This window comes from Pogona vitticeps, chromosome 2, assembly GCF_051106095.1.
Source record: "Pogona vitticeps strain Pit_001003342236 chromosome 2, PviZW2.1, whole genome shotgun sequence".
Lineage (NCBI taxonomy): Eukaryota > Metazoa > Chordata > Lepidosauria > Squamata > Agamidae > Pogona > Pogona vitticeps.
In genome coordinates this window covers 289,084,876-289,099,526 of record NC_135784.1, presented here as the reverse complement: position 1 = coordinate 289,099,526, position 14,651 = coordinate 289,084,876, and the positions used below count along the sequence as shown (strand labels likewise).

The 14,651-nt window shown below is 41.1% G+C and overlaps 1 protein-coding gene across 1 annotated transcript in view; it reads left to right on the top strand.

Annotated features, from left to right (window-relative positions):
- PARP8 (poly(ADP-ribose) polymerase family member 8) overlaps positions 1-14,651 on the top strand; it is a 190,060-nt gene that overhangs the window by 13,490 nt on the left and 161,919 nt on the right. The gene's annotated exons all lie outside the window — the stretch shown is intronic.

The following is a 14,651-nucleotide window of genomic DNA, read 5'->3' as shown; positions in this document are numbered from 1 at the left end:
CAGAGTCGATGAAATCGCTATCCGCCAATCTCCCCTCCAGCCTTGAAAGTTGACAGGTACCTCTGCTACTGGCAGAGAGATTACCTGCCCCTCAATCCCTGCCACCTTCATGCTCTCATTTGGGATTATATACTCCCGAGGAATAATATCTGGATGGCACAGGGTTACCTGGGAACAAGTGTCCCGCAGCCCCCTATACTGACGGTCAAGTATTCCTACGTCCACCCCTGCTGTCTCAAACAACTGAGAATCTGTTTTTATCAGCAAGCAGCGCTTTACCTCCACAAGGGGACCATTTTCCTCAGCCTGCTCAGCATAGGTAGCTGTTCCAGACTGAGTAGCCATGTCAACAGGCTCCCTCAGTGACACTGAGCTTTGCTCTTTCTGGACACAGAACACAGCTTTTGGCTTGGTCCCACTAGAATTCTGAGGCACCATTCCTTTTAGCTGCTTTAATTTCTCACACTCTGAGATTAGATGACCCTTTCCCTGACAGAAATAACATTTTCTGGTGTATTTTGATTCTCTCTCCTCTTGTTTGGGTTTTCCCTCCAAATTCTGAGGTCTTAGTTTCATGTCTGAGGGCTTCCCTTCACCATGGGCCCCTCCCCCTTGCTGGCTTTTCCCTGGTCCCTGAGAGTACTTGCTGTAGGCTTCTTTGGGTTTACCCACAGATTTCCCCTCACCCAAGGGCTTTCTTATTTGGGAAATAAAATCCGCGATCTCTGCGGCTGCTGCCACAGTTTTTGGTTTCCTTTCCCTCACCTGGAATTTCAATTCCCCTTGCAGGACTGAATAGAACTGTTCCAGTGCTATCAAATCTTTAAGCTGCTCATAGGTCTCTATCCCCTCCTGCGATAGCCACTTCTCAAGCAGCCTCACCAATTGGGCCCCCACTTGGGTAAAAGTTTGTTCTGGTTTCTTGGTGAGGGACCTGAATCTTTGTCTCAGCTGCTCTGCATTTATCCCATGTCTGGCAAACACCAGTTTTTTAAACTCTGCAAAATCTTTCATCAGTTCCTCAGGCATCTCGGCATAAACCTCAGCCAGGCTACCACTGATTAAAGATCGCATGATGGTCATCTTCTCAGTTTCCCTCACTGAGAAGTCCACAAACGCTCTTTCCACTAAGGAAAAGAACACCTCGGGACAATCTCCCTTGTGGTACACAGGGAATTTCTTCAGGTCAGCTTTAGACAGTTGGCCTCCCTCAGAATCCCTATTGTTATTATTGTTCTGGTTCATCATTTCCAGTTTTCTTAATTCAAACGCCATTCTTTCTTTTTCCAGAGCAATTTTCTCTCTCTCCATTCTTTCTTCCCTCTCCATTCTCTCTCTCTCTCTCTCCAATTCAAATTGCCTCTGTTTCTCTCTTTCCCTTTCCTCCATTTTTTCTCTCTCTAACCTTTCCTCCACTTCAAATTGCCTCATCCTCAGTTCATGCTGTTGGGCTATGAGTATTTTCCTGAGTTCTGGGTCTTGCTCTCCTGTGCTGTCACCTTGCACTGAGCCAAATTCCTCCTCAGAACCTTGGTCAATCTGGGGGTCTTTCACTTCACTCATTTCTGTTACTTTGCTTCGAGTCAAGGGCATAATCCCCCCTCAGAACAGGCTGCTTTAAAAAGTCAAGCCTCAAAATAAAACGACCACTTTTTTCCTTCTTGCCTCAGAACCAGCTCTCCCTAGAGATTGCTGCTGTTCTTCAGCACTACTTGCAACAGTATCGAGTCAGAGCCTACCCCCCTCTGCTGGGCCTCTCAGCTGGCAAGCTAGCTCGCTGTTACTATGCAGTTTTGCCTCAGCTTTTCCCGCCAAAACTAGGCTGCCTCAGAGCACCTTAATCTAAGTCTCCCCAGTTGGCACGTTCTTCTACTAGCGCACCTCCCCGTGAGGTACACCTAGAAGATTACCTACGCGCCTCAGACTGTCCCTGACTAGACCCCCCTTGCTCTGGGCACACTTGCCAAGGCTTTGCTGGACCGCTGGACAACTGGACCAGACGTATCCCACACGCTGGACACCAATCAATGTGACAACCCCAGACCTACTGGGATATGTCACACAGTTACACTAAGCTGCCACCAACCATTCCCTATAAAAAGTCACACAGACCAGGGATGGATTTTTAAACAATAAAAAGAATAAGGTTTATTTAAATACAACACAGGGAAAATAAAACAATCAGGTGAATCAAATAAAGTAACGTGGCTTAGTTACACTCATACATACACACAGTTTGGTTCACACAGAACCTTGACTTAAAGCACAGACCCTGAACCTATCAGTTCTGGCTAACCAACAGACACCTGAACCTATCAGGTTGGTACTCTGACACACAGTAGTACCCTGTCTGACACACAGACTCCCACAACAGCTTCTTCTTCCCAGCTGCTGCTTCGTCACCTCCCAGTGTCTCTCCTTAGTGTGTCCTCCAGTGTGTCTCTCTCACCACACAGGCATCACTTATTTATACAGTACAGCCCCTCCTCCTGATGTCCCGCCTTCCACTCCCCATAGGATGGAACTTTCCCTCCAAACCCATGACAGACAGGTAACATCAGTGCTGTATGTAACAGTACGTTCCCACTGAGGTGGTACCTATTTATCTACTTGCATTTTTACATGCTTTCGAACTGCTAGGTTGGCAGGAGCTGGGACAAGCGATGGAAGCTCCGTCATGTGGATTCAATCTTACGACTGCTGGTCTTCTGACCTTGTAGCACAGAGGCTTCAGCGGTTTAACCCGCAGCACCATCATGTCCCTGGGATACTTTTAAGACTAACCAGTTTACATAGCATGACATTTCAAATATGAGTACGTTTCGTGCTGCCATGAAAATGCATGTTGTAATAGTTCTGTAAGCCTTCAGGATGTCACAAGACTCCTGGCTATTTCGCTATAAATGAACATGGCTATCCCTTTGAATCTTTTCATGCTGCTCTTGCATCTGCCCCATATGTAGTGCTTGTGTACATGAAGAGCAAAGTTGTCATTACGTGCATACTTGGTAGACTGCATATTCATTGATTAGGTATCTTGATCTTTTTCTGCTAAAGCGTTGATATGTGTCTCTTTGCTAAAGTATGTGCCATGCGAGAGACTGATGGGTGATTGGAAAATCTGTTTTGCATCTTTCTGCATTTATATTTTTTTCCCAGAGTTCATGTTCTTTCCATTCTGAATGTGAATACGAGCAAATTATGTAAAAGATAAATTCTTTTAAAAATTAAAACTGAAACGGAATTAAAAAATCTGGTAATTCCACTCATCGCTTTCTCAGAGGTCATTTTTGGGTTCTTATGGGCTGCCAGAGCCTAGATGTTGGTTGGCGCAAGGGGGCACATCAACCAGAGGCTGCACCAGTTGGTTTCAGCATTGATAGCCTGAGTTCCTGCACCGTTCCAAACAGTGTTCAACAGTCCCCTTTAGATTTGACGGGGGCAAGTAGTAAAAAAGTTTTTTCTTTTTTTATAATTTTGGACTAAAGCTCCAGCTGGCATAACTGCCGTATAAAGTAGATTTTCCAGGCTCTGGATTCTATAGTTAATCTGTGAAGAAGGCATACCTGCTTTTCTCTTTTCCTCTTAGCACCTGCTGGAGCTCGGTATCTGAAAATGGACTAAAATTCTTGATGGCAGATGTTGTTGAAGACAGGCAATTTCAAACCAATGTGCCTAATTGCTTTTTTGTTATTAGGGATATCCTTGACTCCATAAAAAGCTGCATGTCATGCTGCCAAGAGAATTATAGGCTGGGTTTTCTTCCATGTGTGATATGGAACTATGAGGTAAATTACCTAGGCTTACTCCACATTGGCCTTGGTTAGGTGAATGGAGGACAGCATCCTCAGATGTAACTCAGATCAGTACTATCCCACACATGAAGAAAGATTGTTTGCTCCACTCTGTCTAGAGCTGCAAATGTGAGGGCATAAAGTCAGAGGTGCAGATGGCTGAGGCTATTGAGCATAAGTGTACAGTATTCACTATGGAGTCAAATGAGATTTTGCCATTTCCATGATATCCCAAATATATTCATTGAGTTTTTTCCTACTTAATTGGTGGCAAGAACTCCTCCATCCAAACCCACTATGCCCAGTGTTATGATTGGGGCTGTGTTGCCAGCTGTAAACAACATACATAGAATAGCTTAAAACTTAATGCAATAAACATCTTTGATGATGAGGGCTCCAGGGCATTGTTTTTCAACTTTTTTGCACTTGTGCTTCCTACAAACAAGATCATGCATTTCAAATCTGCCTTCCAAATTGTTTCAGTTCAAATTTGAAGTATGCATGATTAAAAAAGCAAATCAAAGCATTTGTATGTTTAGAATTTTTCTTTTTCTTTCTTTCTTTCTTTCTTTCTTTCTTTCTTTCTTTCTTTCTTTCTTTCTTTCTTTCTTTCTTTCTTTCTTTCTTTCTTTCTTTCTTTCTTTCTTTCTTTCTTTCTTTCTTTCTTTCTTTCTTTCTTTCTTTCTTTCTTTCTTTCTTTCTTTCTTTCTTTCTTTCCTTCCTTCCTTCCTTCCTTCCTTCCTTCCTCCCTCCCTTCCCTTCCCTTCCCTTCCCTTCCCTTCCCTTCCCTTCCCTTCCCTTCCCTTCCCTTCCCTTCCCTTCCTTTCCTTTCCTTTCCTTTCCTTTCCTTTCCTTTCCTTTCCTTTCTTGCTAAAGTTAGTTTTGGTATCATGGCATGGCAGATTTGGTTGAGAAATTTTGGAAGTGTATACAGTGGCACTATTCATACAGAGATAAAGAAAGATAAAGGAAAGATAATAGGAGCCGTCTTTTGTGTCACTAGTTGATGTAATGCAGGACGTACTAAGAGAACAATATGTATGTCATTTCTCCCCTGCTTTTTTCTCTATATGGGGTGGGGGGGGGAGAGAAATTTGTCAATGTATCACAATTTCTTCTGTCTTTTCTTTTAGAATTAAGCATTTTGTAACAGATTTTGGGAAGAATTTGTGCCTGAGACCCATTTCAGTCTGGTTTCGGTGTTGATTATGGGTTTGAGATAGCTTTGGTTGCCTTGGTGGGTAACTTACACCAATGACTAGCCAGGGGGAGCATATCCCTGTTGGTTATACTGGACTTCTCTGTGGCTTTTGATTCCATCGAGCATGGTATCCTTCTGTGTTGCCTCGCTAGAATGAGACCTGGAGACAATGTCTTGTACTGATTTGAGTCCTTCCTGGAAGGGTGAACTTAGGCGTTGGTGCAGATGGGTTCCTGTATGACACACTTAATTTTGGCTCATGGCATCCCTCAGGGTTCTGTTTTGTCCCTCAGGCTATTTAACAACTACATGGAACCTTTGGGAAAGATTCTCATTAATATGCTGATGACCCAACTTTATCTCTCCTTTCCATCTAATTCCAAGGACTTTGCCTTTGCTCAGAACTGGTGCTTGATATATGTAATGGACTGGATGAGGGTGAACCAATGGAAGCTCAGTCCTGTCAACATAGAGGTCTCCTGGTCAGCCATAGGGTGGGTAAGAAAATAGGGATCCATCTTGTATGAGATAGCCTTACATTTCCCCTGAAAACTCCAGTTTGCAACTTGAGTGTATTCCTCAGTTCATCCCTGAGCATGAATGTTCATGTTGCAGTGGTGCCCAGGAGTGCCTTTCCGTTGAGTGCACTGGTGTGCCAGCTGCATCCATTTCTTGAGATTTCTGACTTGACTACAGTGACGCATGCCTTAGTTACATCCCGTTTGGATTACTGTGATCTACCCTAGTGCGGGTGGGGACTATCTTTGAAGACAATTCAGAAACTCCGTTTGGTTCAAAATGTTGTAGCCAGACTGCTGAGTGGAGCTTTTTACAGTGATCATATTGCTCTGTTGTTACAACAGCTTCGCTGGCTGCCAGTCCAGTTTCTGGGCTGAATTCAAAGTGCTGGTTGTGGCTGATAAAGCCCTATACGGCTCAAGGCTAGGCTATTTGAAGGGCTGTATCATTCCATTTAATTTCTCCCTGTTCCCAACATTCAAATCATCAGGGGAAGGCCTTCCCTTAGTCCCACCACTATCTTAGTGACATGATTGGTGAGGATTTGAAAGAGGACATTTTTGGTGACTGACCCAAGCTATGGAATTCCTTGCTATCTCTCTCTCTCATAGGAAGATGCAGAATATTTCTATTGACTTATTTTGTCGGGTATTTTAAATATGTTTTAATTTGTTTAATATTGTTTTTAACACTCCCTTGTTTAATCTTATTGTAATGATAATATCTTAACTTACTGAGTTTTTTTTATATGTGTTTGTGTGTTTAATTGCATGCTGCCATGTATCCCTTTAGTGGGAGAAAGGTAGGATGTAAATTAAGTAAATAAATAGAAAGCTATTGCCAGTAAGAAGAAACAGTACTGGTCCTGACTGATATAATTGCCTGCCAGTTACAAGACAGCTTCTGGTGAATCCAGAAGTGTACCATTTACCACATTGTAAGCCTCATTCTGAATTTAGTTTTACTGAACTAGGCTGGAAGTCCTTAATGCCTGCATTTTGTTTTCCACACTGGCAACACAAATGCCTTTGGAATCTTAGAAACAAGACAGGAATGTGATGCACTCCCTTGCTTGGCACCAACAAGAGATGTATAAAGCGCAGGACTGGGCAACCTTTGTGGTTTTAGAGGTCAGTCCCCACCCATAACCCCACTATAGCCCATAGTTCCCAAAATCCCCATGTACTGGCTGGGCAATCGTGGGAGTTGTAGTAAAAAAATAATAATAAAGTACTGGTGGGGGGAGTTCAGACATCTCTAGACCAAAATGTAATTTTTCCATGATATATATATATAATGGCCTTTGCTAAAAAATAAATAAATAAATAAAAAATTCAGGGATATCAAACATCCATCTCTAGAACTACATCTGGCCCTTGACTCAATTTCCCATGAACTTTTAATTTCAAAAGTCCTTTTCAAGCAGTCTGGCAAAGACAGGTCTTTATTTCTCCAAGCAGCTCATGCGCGGGGCGTGTGCGTGGGTGGAACTGGGGTCATCCCTGCTACATTTAGCGCTGTTTTGGTTCCTGCCTGGTAATGTCGTGACCACTGTTGTCACAAACGCCCCCGCACATACATCTGATATATTATTCTTAAGAGATTATGACTGATGGCTGAAGTAAAACCTTTCCGCACCTGGATTAATTAATTGGAGCCTGTCTCAGAATGGAAGTACGGTGTAATTAATGGTGTGTGTCTCAAGGTGGAGGGAAGACAAAGGTTTCTTTCACACGAGCTGAAGCACAGACTCTTAAGGCCATAGGTTTGATGTCATTTCACATTCTGGTTCCCTGTGGAGCCTGGCAAAGTTTTTTTTTTTTTTTGGCAGATGAATCAATAAGAACATCTTTCCTAATAAACAGTACTGAACTGTAATATTGTGAAAATTACTGGACAATCCAATTTAAGCTGGATGTAAAATGGGCGGGGGGGAGAGATGGTAGCTGGCATTTGGTGGACTTTCTTTCCCTTCCCACCCCCTCACGTCAAAGGAGGGGGAAAATGGGGGGGAGGAAATCTTGCAATGAGCTCGACTATGTGAGTTGCATGGATTATCATAAATAATCCTTTTCCTCTGAGGCTTGAGTAATCATTTTTTTGGCCTGCCGGCTGGTTGCTCAACCACTACTTCATTTTTTTGAAAACGATCTATGTTCACATTTCTGAATTTACTGGAGCTGTTTGACAGGACTGAAGTGCTTGCTGGTTTAGGAAGACTGTAATTAGGAATTTATGAGTAGGGAACGTCTTTGTGGGATAATCGAGGCACTAAATGGGGAATAGACTGTGTAGCAATTTTAATAATTTTTAATTCCATTTTTCAGAAAGCTTGCAGACAAGTTGAGATATGTTTTCCCCATCACTTGAGAGGCTCAGTTAGGTGCTGTGATGGAATGAGATTTACTGTTATTTAATTGCCATTGTCAGGATGCAAGATCCAGGTTGGGTGTGTTTATGTATTTCTTTTTTAACTGCAGGAATGGAAAGGATGTTATAATTTGAATAGAGATGACAGGTTAATATTTTCTTTGAACTTAAAAAAAATCTGATTTATTTTGCCAGGCTTCCTGCCTTTTTTTTTGGTGCCAGTTTGGCTGTTCCAAAATTGGACAGACAACAAGGAGTGCTGATCTGGCATTTCTGTAAAGATGCTGTTCTATGCCCTGGAGTCTGCAGGTATTTGACTTGGTTTACATAAAATGAAGGCTTAGCTTCATTTAAAAAAACAAAAACTATAGAGCTTTCCTCTTGGTTAACAAATTGAATTCTAATTGCCTCTTTGTAGTTTTTTCTTTGGTTTTATGAGAAATTGCAACAGGGAGAGATTCATTAAAAACTATTGTTTATAGTCGAAACCTGAAACTAAATACTGTCTACTCAGTTACTGCCAGTAGAGTTAGGTCTGTAAGGATGCACCATTTGCTGATGCCAAGGTGTTTTGTATTCTAAATCATATATTTCTTTTAGCAGGGAAGATGTTTCTGGAACAATGGTGTATTTTGACTGAAATTTGCCCAACCACATATTTGAATGGAGTGGGCATGATGTGGCCCTGTAGATGTTGCACTCATCAGCCTTGGCCAGCATAGCCAGTGGAGAGGAATGTTGGAAATTGCAGCTGAAGAACATTTGTAGGGGCGAATTTTGTCTACATCTTTGGTTTAGAGTGAGCATTCTTGCCAAGTAGTGTGATGCCTGGAAGAAAGTCACACTCAAGCATATATAGGATTAGAGCCTTAAAGAGTGTACATTAGAAGTACTGTAATAGGTTAGCAATGTGGGGGAAAGTAATTATGGAGTTGTCATTCCTTGTTCTTGTGTGCTCAGTTTTCAAAAATTATTTCTTTATTTTATTTTTTGTAATTCTCATCATGGACTTTGTTTGCTCCCCATCCTTGGTTGAACAGACTTTAATGGCATACTGTACCATACCCTAGAAAACCTGAAACAGATCCTGCTTCACACCAGAGATTGCAAAGCTTAGCTTTCTGAAGAAAACTTCCAGTCAGCATGGATGTAGATGCAATAGATGAGTGTTCATTTTGGTGTCAGCTACACAGCTGTCTATTGCATAATTCTGCCAATGAATAATTTTGCCATTTCCTGAAACCAGGAAACACAGGAGGCTGCCTTATATTGAGTTGACCTTTGGTCCATCTAGCCAGTTTTGTTCTCACTGACTACCTGCTGCCCTCCTCGTTCTTAGCTTAGAGTACTTTGTGGTCAGATGTTAAAAACCAGATGGCTAGTATCCTCTCACATAGCTCTGGAGTAAAATTTACTCTTCCTTTCCACACTCTGCCAAAGAGAACCAATTTATACAAATGCCATGATGAAGGAAGTAAAGTAGATATTGGATGGGATCAGAATTCAAGTTAAGAATGGAGAATGTATGGCCTTCTAGGTGTTGGACTGCAACACCCATCAGGCTTAACCAAAAGTGAGGGATGTAGCCCAGCAACATCTGGAAGAGCTGGACCTTCCCAACGCTTAATGTTAAATGGCAATGTATTTGGAAGTCTGAATGCTCTTCTGAGTCAAGTCGGTCTATCCAAAAGGTTTATTTTCCCTAAAAGGGGAAAATGGTTGTCAGGTTTCTGTTACATACATGTAGGTAGGTGGTCAATCCTGTTGAAGCTCATTTGCTTTATTACAGTGCCAGGACATGGTCAAGGGTTGTGTGTGTGTGTGTGTGTGTGTGTGTGTGTGTGTGTGTGTGTGTGTGTGTGTGTGTGTGTGTGTGTGTGTGTGTGTGTGTGTGTGTGTGTGTGTGTGTGTGTGTGAGAGAGAGAGAGAGAGAGAGAGAGAGAGAGAGAGAGAGAAAATAATGTTCCAACATTTTCTTTATGGTTGGAAAAGGCCAGTATATTTTTCCCTTAGTAAAGCAAATTCTGTGAGCTCCTCTGGGGGAAATGTAACACTTTTCTATCACCTGATCAATCCCATTTGAATGTATGCAGAGGCTTCCTCTTCCATGTCTTAAAATACCTGTAGACTGCATAGACTTAAGATTTGGTCTCTCCCCACTAACATCTAGCCTGAAAAATAAAGTATTTTCAAAAACATGAAGTCTTTTTTTTGGGGGGGTGTGACATTTGAGTGGCCTAATAAAGGTGTTACTTCATGGCATATGTATTTAAATAAGAACAGTTTGTAGTTGCTATTTTATTACTATTAACATTATTAGCATGAAATTAACAGTTGTTTCAGTGAGGTATTATTACAAATGTAGATTCCCAGTATGGTGTTTTGGACAGAGTGACAGGCTAAGATGGTTGTTGTGGGTTTTTCGGGCTCTTTGGCTGTGTTCTGAAGGTTGTTCTTCCTGACGTTTCACCAGTCTCTGTGGCTGGCATCTTCAGAGGACTGGAGTAGGAACTCATTCCGTGCTAAAGCCTTTGAGAATACATTGACAGGCTAAAACTTTGGAGAACAGGGTTCTGATCCCCACTTGGCTGTAGAAACTCACTAGGAGAGTGGAACTGGTAAAAACACTCCTTAAATATCTCACTTACTTTAAAAGCCCTATTAGGATCACTCTGCGTCGGTTCTGACTTGACAGCACCAGAACACACATGTTATTACAAATAAACTGTGAAAAAGTGAAAACACTAGGCGTAGCCAATCTGTTAGTCTCCATGTATTTTAAATTATGCCTTCCATTGGCTCTAGCCAGCATGGCCAATGGCCAGGACTCGTGATTTGGATGCATGAGTTGGTCCAAGTGACAATCGGGGCATTGGCTTCCTTTGCCTTTGTATCTTCTGTCTTCAGCCATTGAGGAGGGCAGTTGAAGACAGGACATTTTGGAGATTGTCATTCATAGTATCATCATGAGTTGGAGGTAGCTTGGTGGCACATTACAGCAGCAAGCTCTGCCTCATCCCTGTGGCTCCTAGAATCAAACTGTGAGCCCAAACATTTGAGATTTCTAACCTCCTACACTTAATACATCTTTTGGTCTATCTGTCTAGCAACCTATCCATTGGCACTTAGTTTGCAAAAATCCCTCTTACCTCTGCACAGCATTTTTGACCATAATGTGTGCTCTTCTGCTTACATGAGAAGAATAATAATAACAGCATGATTTCCAAGTGTTCAGGGAAAGCTGGCTGTCAAGCTGTGTGAAGAGATTTTTCGCTAACTATCATGCTCTAAAAAGAAAGCAGATCCTATTAATGTGAGGATTAATAATACCATATTAAAAGTTTGCTTAATTTTCCCTCCATTTAAAACAATACCTGCTTTAAAATATTGATTCTTGTCAAAGGTTTTGACAAGGTGTGAATGTTTAAGTCTAAAAGGATATCTTCCTTTTTCAGTTTAGAGTGAAATACGGTTAACATTATTATCTGCCTGGGCATGTGTGCTATCCATGATGGTTAGTGCCAAACCACAGTCTGAGAACTGGCATCTAGCTATGGTTGCAGAGTGTGATTTGGCACTAATAATGATTAGTGAAAATGCTAACACAAATGTAATGCTCAATATAGTTACCAAAGACCTGTTCAGTTATTAAAATGCATAAGCCCCACACATAATTGTAGGATGCTAGCACATGGCCATTTGTTAAGTGTTTTTTTTTGGGGGGGGGATATGTTGTTCTATTTGTGTAAGCTTGTCCCATGAGACACAACTCCCATTGTTGCATATTCTGGTTTGCATGGGGAAGGCTTAAATGAACGGAGTAAGCTCTTTCTCCTCAGATATTTGCATACATAGAAGAGTGACTGTGAGGGAAAGGGGGTGAGGTTGTATATTCTCCTCATCACATGTGGCATACATCTCAGTGACAAGAAAATGAACAAAAGGCAGGGTGAATGCTGGATATGAGAGGGAAGTAGAGAAAGGAAGCTTTCATGAAAACATGGAGGTTTTCCTTGCCTTCTGACTACAGTTAGGTTGGATGAGATTATGTATATACCATCCACAGCCTTGATCAGTACCTTGGACAGGGCCCTCACAGCCTTAATCTTTAACATATAGTACAGTATAGTTAGTCTCTTTCTCACAACAAACTGGAAAGTGGATTCTGATTTGCTTTTTTCCTCACCTTTAATGGGATCTTGACAGGATTTTTGAGGACCGTCCATTAAAATAGCTTAATTGAATTTACTGTGTAAGCTTAACATTCAGCAGCCAAAGTACACTGGAATAGAGAAACCTGTCATCTGTGTCGTGGTTACCATGGTAAATCAGATCTTTTCAGGAGACTTGTTAGTCAGGAGACCTGATGTGCAGAGAACTAAGAGGCACTGCATCAGGTTCCACTGGAGAATGCAACAACTGTCGGTCTTATTTTAGCCCCTTTGCTTGTGCTGTTTTTCCTATTCTGTCTGCAGCTCCCTAGGCTTGTGTTGCTTAAAGGTATTCTATCTCTCTCTAACATTGCCTGAGGTAGCATCTTCCTAGGATTAGGGAACTGTTTTATTAAGGGGAAGGAAACTTTTGCCCTTAAAGTAGATTTAAAAAAGAAGGAAGGGAGGTAAGAAGTGCATCCATTTCTATGTTCTGAGATTATTTCTACAAGGTATTGCAAAAATTAGTTTTATGCACCTCCTTTCCCATTTCACCTTGAGGTCAAAAGTTCTGTACTTGGGAAATGTGGGTGTCCCTAACTGCGACCCAGTTGTATATCTTCTGTGCTCAGGATTCTTGAACTGTGACATAAAGCTAGCTACAGTCATGTTAAAAAAAGTACACTCTCTTTGAATTCTGTGGTTTTACTTATCAGGACATAAGAAAAATAATCTGGTCCTTAGCAGGCCCGAAAATTAGATAAATATAACCTCAAATGAACAACAATACATTACATATTACACCATGTCATTGATTCATTTTACAAAAATAAAGCCAAATTGGAGAAGCCATTTAGTGTGAAGAGTGTGCTTTCAAAGGAAGATTAGACAACAACTTTACTGACATCCACATGGAATCATGGCAACATATTCTACATGGGGATGCACTTAATCTTCATAGCACTATAGAAAATAACTATATAAATAGAAATCAAATATGCATGCATAAACAAATAGGCAGGAAAGAAAGTGGTGCCTTAAGAATGGGAATCAATGACCTGTTCCCTCCAGGTTATTTGAACTACAAACTCTATTATCCCCAACTGTTGCTCATGCTGGCTGGGGCTGGTAAGGTTTGAAAAATAGCAACTTGTGAAGGCTATTCCGGTCCTTTTCTGTTGCTTACCTTCCAACTGGTTGATTTTGGTTTCTTTTGCCATCTGATTTCCCCCCCCCCCCCGTGAAATTTATATAGTTTAAAGGTAGTTATCAATAGCCTTGTTAATTACCTTGAAGAGGAAACACACTTGTCTATACATTGTAACATATAAAATCTTATTTGTCTTTGGAAGCCTATTTATTTATTTATTTATTTATTTATTTATTTATTTATTTATTTATTTATTTATTTATTTATTTAGCTAGCTAGCTAGCTAGCTAGCACCTGGCATAGTGCCAGGGATTACTCTATGCTACTTACATCAAGGGGGGGGGAAAGTTAACTAAAAAAACCCCACCTGATAACTACAAATGAAAATAGCAAAATGACCTAATTAACACTGAAATAAAGGATGGTGGGATCAGGTGACTCACTTGAAGACTAGCTCAAGAGAGGCTGTCCTTGAATGCTTCTTTAAAGAGTAATGTCTTCAACTTCATCTTGAAAATACCAGGGATCTCCAAATGGAGCCAGGATGACATCCTGCCTGAAACTCTGAAGAGTTCCTACCAGTCACACTTGACAGTACTAAGCTAAATGCACTAATGGCTTGACGCAGTAGCAGACAGTTACCCGTGTTCCTGCTGGGACTGCTGCAGTGGGTACAGAGAACTGGATTTCGGCTTCCAAGCCCAAATATAGATTTGTAAAATATTGGCCAGGTATTTAAAGCACTGATATATTAGAATTGTGATAGAAAGTGTGTTGAGAGAGACAAATGCTAATTACAAAAACCCAGGTTAGCTGCCATTATGATAAACGATTGTAATCAACAGTTATTTATAGCTTGCAGTGCAGAGCAAATAGAAATGTATGTGAACAAGATTCAAGGGATTAAACATCTCTGCTTGGCTTTTATCCTAGAAACCATGGAAATTGCCAAAAGAGTTACTTGTTTTAAAGGGAAATTAAATAAATAAAACACACAGGCAGCTTTATAAAAGGCACAAGTTTTACTGGTTATGTTTTTTTGCTGCATAAACCACTAAAATGTAGGTTTAGCTTGCCCCGTTATATCTGTAAATATTTGAACCAGAAATCCCCATTTTGCTAAACTGGTTACTTCCTATTGTTACATTTGAAAAGTGTATCATTGCTTGTCACACTGCTGGGCAAGTAACTTGTTACATGATAGCTGCACACTAGTACAAGAGTGTTATTGTGCAGCAGAGCAAATCAATATTCTACAAGACAATCCTAAGACAAGGGGAGCCCAAACAAATATGTACTGTATATAATTTTGAAACTGGACCCAAATTTGGCACAGATATATCTGACACTTGCAGAAAAACAGCCTTGACAATAGCTTTGTGTTTGCATGAGAAGTAGTTAACTGATGAAAAAAGGAGCCAGCTTTTGAAAGTTAGTGAGGAGAAGAGGGTATCCTGTAGACTAGC